At 41.5% G+C, this 14,095-nt stretch overlaps 1 protein-coding gene across 3 annotated transcripts in view; it reads right to left on the bottom strand.

Moving 5' to 3' along the window:
• The window catches only part of KHDRBS3 (KH RNA binding domain containing, signal transduction associated 3), a 314,537-nt gene that overhangs the window by 12,445 nt on the left and 287,997 nt on the right, over positions 1–14,095 (bottom strand). The window lies entirely within an intron of this gene.

The following is a 14,095-nucleotide window of genomic DNA, read 5'->3' on the forward strand; positions in this document are numbered from 1 at the left end:
CAGGGAAGTTTTAATTTGTTTTAGAAAAGAGCTCTATAGGTTAAGCTCTATGGGTTATGTTCAGTAAATTTCTGCATAAGGAGACATACCCAAGCTAGCTCTGATTGAACCAATCTGCTGAAAATATAGCATAACCTCAGCAGTGCAAGCAGCTGCAAGAGCCAGACACCTCACTATATACCTAGACTCTTGGACAGGAATGTACTTGGGGGGCTGCCACTGCCACTTGCACTACTGCGGCTACTTAATTATGCATGTCTTAAACATGCATATCTCAAGTTGAAATTTATACTTCCAGTATAGACTGTAGATTTACCCTATGTAAACGTACTCTTTTGTTTGGCCTGCTGAAGCATGACAACCATAAAACAAATGGGCTGTCAAAACAATTGTCTTATTTGGCCTGCCACCACTGTTTGGACAATATCTGACAAACCCTCTTCCCATGACTTGCCCTCTAATTAACTATGTCATAAGCCTAAAGCCAGTTATATCTTCCTGGGTGGCTGGCCTTTATAGTAAGGTATTTTCCTGTTAATGAATTGTTGAAATGTGTCCTAGATTGTCCTGTTGGCTACTTTCAAAGTGGGCAAATCCTCATATCTGTTTTATTGCCTTCCACACGGTAGGGTTGTGTTCTTTCAGATCATCTATGCCTCTTCTGGACACCACACCCAGACATGTATTGTGGTGTGTGTTCAGTCATAAATGTAGGATCAGAAGGATGTCTTATGTGCTGAAGTGCAACATACAATGCTTTCTATCTGCTACAGTAAGAAATGACGCCTAAGATAAACCAGAAAGCCTGTCATACAAATGAGATTACATCATCAAATATCTTCCAGCATATTGTCTTTATCTCCTGGCTGAGATGAATTATATTCAAGCATATGGACTGGTACAGATGATCAAAGGTAACTTTTTGTAGCAAGTTATGAACCTGCAGCTGAATACTATTCTGTCTCCCCCCTCAAAACAAACAAAGAAACAAACACAACAAAACAAAACAAACAAACCACTAAGCTGAAAAAGAATAAGGATGCAAAGTCAAGCACTTCAAAAAATAGGAAATGCTGGAATTAAGATTGCTTATGGAAAACTTAGTTGCATCACCATGTTCATATGCATTTTCACACTTTTGAATTACATGATCACACACTGGCTGTGTCTAGACTGCATCCCTTTTCCGTAAAAGAGATGCAAATTAGACACATTGCAATTGCAAATGAAGCGGGGATTTAAATCCCCCCCGCTTCATTTGCATAAACATGGCTGCCGCTTTTTTCAGGCTCGGAGCTTTGCCGGAAAAAAGCACCAGTCTAGACGCGGATCTTTCGGAAAATAAAGCCTTTTCCGAAAGATCCCTTATTCTTTATTTTAAGAGTAATAAGGGATCTTTCGGAAAAGGCTTTATTTTCCGAAACATCCACATCTAGACTGGCGCTTTTTTCCGGCAAAGCTCCGAGCTGGAAAAAAGTGGGAGCCATTTTTATGCAAATGAAGCAGGGGGGAGGATTTAAATCCCCGCTTCATTTGCAATTGCGACGTGTCTAATTTGCATCCCTTTTACGGAAAAGGGATGCAGTCTAGACACAGCCACTATGTTTTACCACAGGACCTCTGCTTTCTTTAGTGCCAACGGTGGACTTGCTCTGGGGATGAATCAGTCTTGGAATAGATATTTATAATTTCCTACTATTATTCTCAAAAACAGCAGAACTGTTTTACCTGAAAATTTTCATAGTAAGTCAGCCTGAGACAAATATCCAACATGGAAAATGTGAACTCAAACTGTTCAAGTTTGGCAGTCATAAGGAACTGAAAAGAGGATCTTAATGTTAAAATGTCAGGAAATCTTAAGTGAACGGCGATGCCACCAGTTCTGCTGTAATAACCACTGTGACCTTAAATGTATTGTTCATCAGAGTATTTGCAATCCAAAAATTTTAATATTCTACTAATATACAGAGTCACCCGATGTTGCTATTAAAATTGTGAGTGAAAATACATACAAAACATACAAAATGCATGGGCTGTCAGATCTTAAAAAATACGATATTGTTATTGAAATTACAACTATTTTAAAATTTTCTGAATATAGCATTAAAATCTGTGCTTGCCCTTGGTCCTGAACTAAAATAATTTGTTAGCCACAGTACTACTGCCCTACAATGATAACCGCAAATATTACTAAGTGAACATTACAAAGACTTTCATTTTTTTTTCTGCAGCAGCTGTAGAGAAGGTGCTCTTATTCTCTACTGCAAAATATTAAAGCTTTACAACATTTTAAGAAAGGCAATAGAAAGGACACATGAAGTGGTACTAGTGACTGACATGAGTACCTATTCCACGGCCAATAGTCAACATGCTTTACAAGTCTTCCATGCTGTAGAGGAAGGCATAGCATGACCAAATTACTCTCTCAGTAGGGGCGGTCTACACTAGGGGATAAGTTCAAATTCAGATACATAGCTCCAGTTACGTTGATAGTGTAGCTTGAGTCAAAGTATCTTAAATCAAATTTTGGCACCAGCCATGCTGTGGGAAGTCAAAGGAAGCACACTCTCCCTTCTAACTCCTTTACCCCTTGTAGGAGAAAGACTACTGGCATTGATGGGAGCACGTTCTTAGTTCAAATGAGCGTGTTTTCACTAGACCCGCTAATCTGAATCATGGAAGACTGACTGTGGCAGCTTCGATCTTCTCTGTATTGTAGATATGACCTAGTAACTTTCACTCCTACTTTGTGTGTCAGCCACAGGATATCTATACTGTACATGCTGAGAACCTGAGAAGGCTAAACCAGGAAGGAGGTAATGAAGAGCTACCAGACTGACAGATGAGCATATATGATCATTGTAAAGGCCTATCCAAGCTATCACTGTTTTGTTTACAGCCCGCTGCCATTCTGGTTCCATTAGACTCTGAAGAGACATAATCGTCATTTGTTCTAAAGGGTTATGGTAGCTAACCACTACTCTCTTTGCTCTGCACACACTGCTTCTGATAAGATAATACATGTGTTATATAGGCAGTGCAGGAGATTGGGAGTTGCTTTATCTATCTTTGCATGTTATTTAAATTTAATTGCAAAATTATTCTCAATTGAAAAGCAACCACTTGGAACAGAATACTGACCAGAGCAATGACAGCTTTGGCCACTTCAGCTTCTTCACCATCCCTATATGGCATCATACATGGTCTAAGAGTTCCATTTGCAGCTGTTGGTGAGTCAGCAGAATTCTACTCTGTACATTTCTGAATGAGTTCTCTATAGCATTCCACCAGCCATAAGAACAGAAGAAGCCATAATGGGTCAGAGACCAATGGTGTATCTTCTGACAATGGCCCAGTTGCTTCATATGAAATGAACAGAACAGGGCAATTACCTAGTGATCCATCCCATTTTGGCCAGTCCCAGAAAATGGCTTAGAGACACCCAGAGCATGGGGTTACGTCCCTGATCATCTTGACGTATGGCCATTGATGGATCTCTCTTCCATGAGTTTGTTACATTCTTTTATGAATCCAGTTATATTTTGGCCTTCACATCCCTTGGCAATAGACCTCTATCGTTTGAGCTAATTTAAGAAGAAACTCAGTAGCCTGTTATTCTTTAATGATCAGCCACTACAGAAGCACTGATCATGTACTTTTGCAATCAATTAGACTGTCATCTCATGTTATCCATTCACGATAAAACAAATATACCCCTTGAAGGCACTATGCCATGCATGCTTCCTTTGGTCCTGGCTCAAAAGTGTATATTTTGTATGTATACATTTTCGTTTTTAAACTCGCTCAAATCCCAGACTTTCACCCACTTGCCTAATCACCCTTAAAGACAACTAAAGTTTACATAAACCAGTTCTACCTCTGCTCATAAGTGACGTTCATAATTTTTAGAACGTTGACAATTCCCCCAGCCCTTCCCAATTTGCTGTTTATTTTCCTCCCAAATGAAAGTTTATTTGAATCACTGCATCTAAAATGAGAGACTCAAATGTTTCCAAAGGGAAATTATTCTGCCATGGAACCCCTCCGTTTTTTCTGTTGAAGCTTTCCCTTTTGAATAAAGGATTAGAGTTACTTGAGAAGGGATGTTGGAACCTGGATCTCCCCCATACATATCTTAACTCTAGTCTACAAATGGTCTGGTAGCATTTTATAGACTAACAAAACATGTAGATGGTATCATGAGCTTTCGTGGGCAAAACCCACTTCAAGTGGGCTGTGCCCATGAAAGCTCTTGATACCATCTACATGTTTTGTTAGTCTATAAAATGCTACCAGACCATTTGTTGTTTTTTAAATTTATCGTGTAAAGACTAATTCGACTACCTCCTGAAGCTTCCTAATCTACAGTCATTCATTCCCTCTTTCTCTATCTGGCCCAATGATTAAGTATACAACCTGACTCAATGTAATTTCTTGATAGGAGTGTATCTTAGGACATAACCTTCTGGTCAGCATTTTCCACCGGCTAGTTTAGGGAGGAGCCTCCAAAAATACTGTCTTTTGTGTAGCCCATCTTTATGCACTTCACTCTTATTTTCACTGTATGCACCTAATACAGCCTTCACGAATCCTACTACTGTTCCAATGATTTTATAGGCACCAAAGATCTTTTGTATTTCTGAGATCTTGTGCCTAAAGAAAAGCTACACTCCAAGATGTCTCTTCACAAACGTGCTCCATTACTTGCTGACCTGAAAATTACTTGCTCTAGATTCATGTTTGGCTGTTTTCTAAACTTCAATATGTAGTATGTCAAAATGTTCTGCAGTTAGTTCTAATTGTTCATGTAACTAACAAGACATTTTGATCCATAATACTTTTTTGAATTAATCACTAATATAAATATCTGCAATATATATATTCCAAAGATCTCACATCTTAACAAGACTACTTGCTTATTAGTATCTTTCTAATGTAGAGGTCACACTTCACCTATTTTTTCCTAATGATTTTAGCTTCCCAGTAAACACAGGAGAAAATCTGATATCCTACTGATTCTTTTCCATCTGACCTGCATGGTGATAATTCAGAGACAGGGTTAAAAAACTGTATTTATAGGCAAGATTGAAGCATTTGTGCAATATTAAATATTAATAGGCAGCAGGTTTAAAATAAACAAAAGGAAGTTTTTCTTCACTTAGCACACAGTCAACATCTGGAACTCCTAGCCTCTGTCTGGAAATGAGTGACAGGGGAAGGATCACATGAGGATTCCCTGTTGTGTTCCCTCCCTCTGGGAGCATCTGGTATTGGCCACTGTTGACAGACAGGATACTAGGCTAGATAGACCATTGGTCTGACCCAGTATGGCCATTCTTATGTTCTGTTTGCAAATGTAACTCATTCCTAAGAATATTTTTTGCATTTCCAGAATAACTTATGACCTGCCTGTTCTTGAGTTTTAGTTATAATTGCAGCAAAAGAACATTCTAATTCTCCAAAAAAAAATTTATTTTTAGATATGTCCTTCAACAATGTTCAGGGAATATTACTCAAATCATTTATCTCACACAACCTAGATTTTGTTTTTTCCAACAGTTGAATTTACAGGCTTAAAAAACTCTGGCTATTCATTATCTCTACTGCTAACCTTAAAAGTACTTCTAATTATTGTATTTAGTAGCACCCTGATTTGCACTTTGGAAAACCATTTGTGTGCTTATCTCTCATTGACCTTCCCTTATATTGTGAACTATCAAATGGTATGTTAGCCTAACAACTTCCATGATCAACAGTCTCTGCTAACTTCCCAAGCAATCATTTGAAAGTTTATCCCTTTATAGCATTCCAACTGTTGCTCTCAATGACCTAGTCAGCTAAAAATATAGTTTGACCATACAGTGCTCTTGAGTAAGTCTCAGATGGGCACAACTTTATTGCTGCAAAATGTGCTAGCTTCCCTTTCTGTTTTCAAACACAGACTAGCTCAAGAGGTGCTAGAGCAAGTATTGGCCCTCAAGTTCAAATCGCAGACACAACTTTAAAAGCTAGTCACAAGACACAGGAGACTAATTTTCAATTAGAAGCCATAGTATTATACATGCTAGTGGTAATTCTTTTAAAGGGTTGCTTTGTAATAAATTATGTACTTCCAATAAATACATTTGTTCCAGGTGCTCTGTAATCAAGAAATTGCAAGATATTAGCCATTTAACTTACCACATGAAATCAAATTGTTATAGATAGAATCCATTGATTTCTGCATACATTAGAGACTGAAATATATTTTGCTACTAGCATTAAGATGCAGAAAATTACATGTTGAAAAGCTATAGTAACAGACACTGTTTTGCATATAATACATATTTATATACTGAAAATGCATGACTGCTGACAAGCCTATTGATGTAAATTTAAAACATTTGAGTCCCACAAAATGTCAGCAATTAAAATTTTAGTACAACTTTGAAATACCATCAGCCCCAAATCAATACACTAATGAAACTTTAACATTAAAATTTCCATAATAAAAAAGACACTGCTGCTTAACAGCCTAAAACACCCATTTTTTCTGATTGTACGTCTAGTAGAAGCTCTGGATTCAAATTATGCTGGTAATCAAAACCAGCTATTAGACTGTGGTTTCATCATATTAAATTAATTAAAATTAAATACTGTTCCTGCTCTGTGTGATACATTTCCTTCAATTGTGCTTGCTTTGGTTTAGACTCTCGTCTCAGGGTTTCTCCTTGAAAAATCATGTTATTTCACCAGAATTTCATTTAGGAAAACTAAAAACATTTCCAACAATATCAAAGTATTCCATTTTGACATTCTGATTTTGAAATTACTTTTCATTTATTTTTTTAAAATATTTTGCGTTATTTTAAAAAAAAGATCAAAATCAATTTTTTCTCATCACTCTGATGCATTGAGTTGTTCTTTGTGAGCAATGTCAGTTTTCAGATTTCATTCCAGTCTGAAATGAAAATTTTGAAATCTTATTAATAGTAGTGAAATGGAATTTCCACCCTCTGTGAAATATGGACATTTAAAACTACACTGAAAAGTACAGTAGTAAATATATTAGATGGTGCAATCCTGTATCGGCGGCAGAATGAATCAGATAATTTACGTTTCTAAAATCTAAATATATAAGAAGATGGTGGGAAGAGGCTAATGCTCAAGGCAAGGGTGCTCAAACATATTTATTTGATCAACTATACTACTTTTTCAATGTAACCAAATACTGTAGTTGCTATACACATACTAGCGACCACAAACTGAGTGGAAGGAGGTGAGCACGACTATGATATGGTGGTGGTGGGAATGTATTCTACTAGATTCTCCCTATATTAAGATGTGGTCTAAATTCACTGTTAAAGTTTGCAGGGAACACTAATTAGGGGAGTGATAAATAATGAAGAAGAAATATTGATTCAGAGTGATATGGATTGCTTGGTAAACGCAGCAGAAGTAAGCCATATGTATATATCTTGGAACATACAATAGCCATACTTATAGGATACGGGACTCTATCCTGGGAAGATACAACTCTTAAAACATTTGGGGGTCATGGTGGATAAGCTACACACATACTCCTAATGCCGGAATGGGGAATCTTTTTTCAGGTCGGGGACTGCTGACCCACAGAAAAATCAGTTGGGGGCCACACTCAAGTGAGAAGCAAATTAAGAAGCCCCTGAGTGAGAATGACAAAGGCACTCCTCACATTCCCCTCCCCTAGGGGGGCTCAGGCTAGTAGATTTTGTGTGCTCTAACCCTGTGGGTAGGTGGCAGGGCCTGGACCACCAGCACAGGCTCTCCAATATGGGGGAAGGAGGGATCCTTGAGCTCTGGGGGCTGAATCCAGGAAAGCTGGCAGCCACATGTGGTCCCCGGGCCTGAAGTTCCCTACCCCCGTCCTAGTGCAATACTACATCCAAAAGGTCTAATGGGACCCTAGGAAGCATAAAGAAGGGAAATTCACTAGGAGACCAAAGAGGTTGGCTTACCTCTGTATTTGGCACTGGAAAGACTGCTGCAGGAATACTGTATCTGGCTCCAGTGCTCACAATTCACAATAGCTCAGAGAAGAGCCACAAAAATAATTAAAGGATTAGAAAATACTACAGTGGTAGATTCAAGTTATTTAACATGTTGAAAATAAGAAGGTAAGAATGACCTGTGATCCATCTAGCCCAGTATCCTGTCTTCCAACCATGGCTGCTGCCAGATGCTGAAAGTAAAGCACAAGCTTCAGAGGGCATTACGGGTGTATCTACACAGCAGGGTTAAACTCAAAATAAATTACACAATTGAAAATTGAAATAATGTTGCTGTGCAGATGTACCCTAAGAGATTAGGGCAAATAAAGTGATCCAACCCCTATAATCCAGTTCCATTGTCTGGTAGTCAGAGGTTAAGGGACACCCAAAGCATGAGGCTGCATCCCTGACCATCCTGTTTAATACCCATTGATGGACCTATCCTCCATGAAATTATCTTCTATTTTTTTAGAACCCATTCATACTTTTGACCTTCATGATATCCCATGATAATCTGACGAAGTGGGTCTTTGCCCACGAAAGCTTATGCTCCAACACTTCAGTTAGTCTATAAAGTGTCACAGGACTCCTCGCCGCTTTTGCATGATGAGTTTGCACAGGCTGAGTTCATCTGAATAAATAAGTACTTATATTTCTTTTATGCCTCCTGCCTATTAATTTCATTAGGTGACCCCCTGGTGCTTGTGTTAGGGATGAAGTAAAAAAATGTTCTTATACACCTTCTTTACCTATATCTATATCCTCCTTAGCTGTCTCTTCTCTAGTATGAACAGTCTCCAGTCTTTTTAATCTCTTCATATGTAATCTGCTCCTTATCAATAATAATTTTGTTGCCTTCTCTGTATTCCCCCCCCCCCACTTATAATATATCTTTCTTTAGATGCAGTAAACAAAATTGTGTGATTGTTTTGGTGTAGGTTCTAACCCTTTCCTAATGTTTACTACCATTTGGTTACAATTTTTTAGACTGCTACTGAATACTAGCTTTTTTTTTTTTTTAAAAACCATTTCACCATGATGACTCAAAGATCTCCTTCCTGCGTGGTAGCAGCCATTTAGATCTCAACATTTTGTATGCATACATGGAATTATATTTTGCAATGTGCATTACTTAAATATAACAACATTAAATTTCATCTGTTATTTTGTTCCCCCAACAACCAGTTTGTAAGATCCCTTTATAACTAACTGTTCAGTTCACTTCTGACTTAGCCATTTGAGTAATTTTGTATAGCTTGCAAATTTTGTCAACTCACTTTTCACTGCATTTTCCAGATAACTTATGAGTATATTGAACAGCAGAGATATCAGTACAGATTATTGGGAGACCCCATATATCTCTTCATTGTGAATACTGACCATTTCTACCTTTTGTTTCCTGTATTTTAACTAATCATCCATCTGATAGGGGACCTTATCACAGGACACCTTACTTTGGTTCATCATTTACAGTACTTGGTCCTGCCATGAGGGCAGGGGACTAGATTCGATGACCTCTCGAGGTCCCTTCCAGTCCTAGTATTCTATGATTGTATCACTATGTGTGTGTGTAGAACCCCTCAAAGAATTCTGATAGATTGGTAAGGAATGATTTCCCTTTATAAAAGCGTTCCTAACAAACCATGTTATTCTACAAATCTGATTATTTTGTTCTTTACTATACTTTCAACCACTTTGTCTGGTACTGAAATTAGGCTTATTGGCCTGTAATTACTATGATTGCTTAAGAACATAAGAACAGCTATCCTGGGTCAGACTAAAGATCCATCTAGCCCAGTATCCTGTCTTCTGACTGTGGCCAATGCCAGATGACCCAGAGTGAACAGAACAGGGAATCTTCAAGCAATCCCTCTCCCGTCACCCATTTGTTGACCCATTCCCAGCCTCTGACAGAGGCTAAGGACACCATTCCTACTCAACCTGGCTCATAGCCATTAATGGACCTAACTTACATAAGAATGTATGTAGTTCTTTCTTGAACCCTGTTAAAGTCCTGGTCTTCACAAGCTCCTCTGGCAAGGAGTTCCACAGGCTGACCATGAGCTGCGTGAAGAAAAACTTCCCTTTGTTTTAAACTTGCTTGTATTAATTTCATTTGGTGACGCCTAGTTCTTATATTATGGGGAAACGTACATAAGAGAGAGTTACTGCATAGTGTCGCAGTAACATCTGTTCTTCAAGATGTGTGTCCCCGTGAGTGCCCCACTCGAGGTGCTGGCGCACCTCATCCTGGCGCCGCAAACAGAGAATCTTTCTTAGCAGTAGCCCTGCCAGCCCGCGCATGCGCTCCTGCTGCCTCGCACCGTTCGAGCTGTTCCAGCTGAGCACGGGCCGGCTTGTCAGTTTCCTCCCAACCGGAAGCATCTGGAAGATAAAACAGAAACTCCAAAGCAGGGAGGAGGGTGGGTCGTGGAGCACCCACAGGGGGACACATTTAGAAGAACAGACATTACTGCACAGGGTGAATAACTCTCTTCTTCATTGAGTAGTGTCCCCGAGGGTGCTCCACTTGAGGTGAGTACACAACAGTGGTCCAATGGTATCGGTGTGCTTCGGACGTATGGCCTCTGCGCTGTGGCCAAAACAGCTAGAGCCACCGCTGAATCGTTCTTCAATATTTTCGCGAGGGCATAGTGTCTGGCAAATGTAAGAGCAGATGACCAAGTTGCTGCACAGCATATGTCCTGCAAGGGCACACCTCTAAGGTAAGCAGTGGATGTGGCCATGCCTCTGGTGGAGTGAGTGCGAAGCCGTCCTGGTAAAGGTTTATGCCGTAGGGCATAACAATGTGTGATGCAAGAGGCGATTAAATTGGAAATACATTGTGCGGAGAACTGTTGGCCTTTCAAACGCTCGGCCATAGCTATAAAAAGACGCTGAGACTTCCTGAAAGCACGTGTTCTCTCCAGGTAGAAGGCCAGCACTTGTCTGACATCGAGCGTATGTAGACATGAATCTTCTGGTGAAGAGTGAGGTTTTGGATAGAATGTTGGCAGACTTATGGGCTCGTTTATATGGAAAGGAGAATTCACCTTCGGGAGGAAGGGAGGATGGACACGAAGCAGTACCCCCTGCTCAGAAAATAACGTGTACGGTGGGTCAGCAGATAGAGCTGCCAATTCACTAACTCGAGTGCTGAAGTAATTGCCAGCAGGAATGACGCCTTCATCGTGAGCATGCACAAGTTTCTAACAGCTCAAAGGGGGGACGAGTTAATATGTCCAGTAGTAAGGCCACGTCCCACGCTCTAGTGGAATTGTGTAGGTCGGGTACAGGTTCCCAAGCCCCTGTAGGAATCTTTTAGTGCTGCCAGGTGAACTTTCAGCGAAGCAATTACCCACCCATTTTTAGGTGGAGGATGTAGTCCAGGACTTGCTGCACCGGCAAAGAGAGAGGGTCAAGGTTCCTCTCCACACATCACGACTGGAACCAATACCACTTGTAGAGGTAGGTTTTGCGAGTGGTCCGGCGTCTGCTGTTTATCAGCACATGTCTCACTGCCTGAGAGCAGGTCATTTCTGGCAGTTGGAGCCAGTTAGGAGCCACACCGTGAGGTGCATGTGATCGATGTTCCGATGCACCATTGTACCGTGCTGTTGAGACAGCAAATTGGACAGCAGTGGTAGTCGTCATGGCTGAGCGACCGACATTCTTGACAATTGCGTCAGCCAAGTCTGTTGGGGCCAAAAGGGTGCTATGAAAATCACTGTTGCGCCCTCCACTGCTATCTTCTCCAGCACCCTCGGAATAAGAGGAACAGGAGGAAAAGTGTAGAATAATTCGTGACGACTCCAGTTGAGTAGGAAAGCATCTTCCAAGGAGTTCATGCCGACGCCCACTCGCGAACAGTAATGATGGCACTTTTTGTTGTGGCGAGAGGCAAAGAGGTCTATACTTGGGAACCCCCAGAGATGGGAAAGATTGCAAACAACTTTGTTGTGTAAATCCCACTTGTGTTGGGGAAGGAAGTGCTTGCTGAGGGCATTGGCGATGACATTGTCCTTGCCGAGAAGGTATGATGCGGTAAGGGTTATTCCGTGCCGAATTGCCCAGTTCCACAGTCGTATAGCCTCTGCACAAAGTGGGCGTGAGCATGCACCACCTTGCCTGTTGATATAGTACACCATGCATATACTGTCGGTGAGAATGTGAACCGTAAGACCTCGGATCATGTGGAGGAAGTGCCTACAGGCATTGAATACAGCTCGCAACTCGAGGAAATTTATGTGCTGTAGGGATTCCTGGGGCATCCAGAGCCCTTGAACTCAATGTTCTTGCAGATGGGCACGCCAATCAATCAAGGAAGCATCTGTTGTGATCTGTACTGAGGGCTTTTGCCTGTGGAAGGGGACCCCTGCTAGAAGATTTTTGGGGCTGTCCCACCATGTTAGCGAAGTCCTGATGTGTTTGGGAATTGACACTGTTTTGTTCGTGCTGTGTACACCCGGTGTGTAAACAGTGAAAAGCCAGTGCTGGAGACTGAGCAGGTGGAGTCTTGCATGTGACACCACATATGTGGTGGCAGCCATATGCCCGAGCAGCTGCAGGCAGGTAAGTATGTGGGATCTGGAAGCAACTGATACAGTTTGAAGCAAATCCCGAATGAACTCAAATCTTGCTGTGGGTAAGTATACCCTTGTGCTCCTTGCATCGAGCCTCCTGCCGATAAATTCCAGGTCGTGACTTGGCATCAGGAGTGACTTGTCGAAGTTGATTATGAGACCCAAAGCGTTGAATATCATTGTGGTAGTGGCAACTGCTCGGGCAGCTTCGTCAAAGGTAGGGGCCTTTAACAGGCAGTCATCGAGATACGGGAAAATCGTGATATCAAGATATCGAAGGAAAGCAGCCACCACTGCTAGGGTCTTGGAGAACACCCACGGAGCTGCTGAGAGGCCGAAGGGTAACAAGCGATACTGATAATGTTCTGTGCCCACTGTAAAACAAAGGAAGCACCTGTGGGCCGGATGGATCGTTATATGGAAATAAGCATCCTTCAAGTCGAGGGACACGAACCAATCCCCTTTGTCAAGAGCAGGGATGATAGAGGCCAATGTAACCATCTTGAATTCCTGTTTCCGCAAGTGACGGTTGAGTCGACGCAGGTCCAGGATAGGTTTCCAACCCCCTGACTTATTCTGGGTGAGGAAGTACCAAGAGTAAAACCCTCTCCCCTGGAACTGAGCAGATAAGCTCTCCATTGCTCCTACTGTCAGTAGACGAGAAACCTCTTGCTGTAGAAGAGTCTCATGAGAGGGGTCCCTGAAAAGGGATGGGGAAGGTGGGGGGATTGAGATGAAAGGAATGGCATATCCTGCAGTGACTATGTCGTTGATCCAACGGTCGGTGGAAATCAAAGACCAACGGTCTCAACCGATGATGGAATAAAGCTTGTGGATTATGTGGAGCCTCTGTCAAAGGGGTAATGTGCAGTCCCTCGACCGACACGTCAAACTTGCTGCCATCCCTGCTGGTGGCCGGTCGCCTTGTTAGGTTGTTGTCTCCATTTCTGTTGGTGCTGTCTTGGCCTTTGCTGCTCGTATGGTCTGGCACGGAATGACACATAAGAGAAAGGTCTTTGCTTATTATAGGGCATAAATCTCTTACACTTATACGGAGGTGTATACATCCCCAGAGTTCTCAACGTCGTACGGGAGTCTTTGCCTCAGTGGAACACCTGATCCGTGGATTGAGCGAAGAATGACTGATGATCAAAGGGCAAGCCCTCTACCTTATTCAGCAAATCTTTCGGGGCAGCAGCTTGATGCAACCAGGACACACGATGCATGACTACAGCAGTTGCTGTGGCTTGAGCTGCTGCATCGGCAGTGTCCAGAGCGATCTGCAATGCTGTTCGGGCTGTTGTATAGCCCTCCTGTATTACCGCCTTCAGAATTTGACGTTTTGAGTCCGGCAGATGTTCTAAAAGAGGAATTAATTTTGAATAATTATCAAAATCATGATTCGCCAGGGGAGCCGCGTAATTGCACATTCTCAAAGCTGAAGGAATACACCTTTCTGCCTAAAATGTCTAGGCGTTTGGCCTCCTTGTCATTTAAGATATT

The sequence above is a fragment of the Pelodiscus sinensis genome, chromosome 2 (assembly GCF_052426305.1).
Source record: "Pelodiscus sinensis isolate ZL-2025 chromosome 2, ASM5242630v1, whole genome shotgun sequence".
NCBI classification, from domain to species: Eukaryota; Metazoa; Chordata; order Testudines; family Trionychidae; genus Pelodiscus; species Pelodiscus sinensis.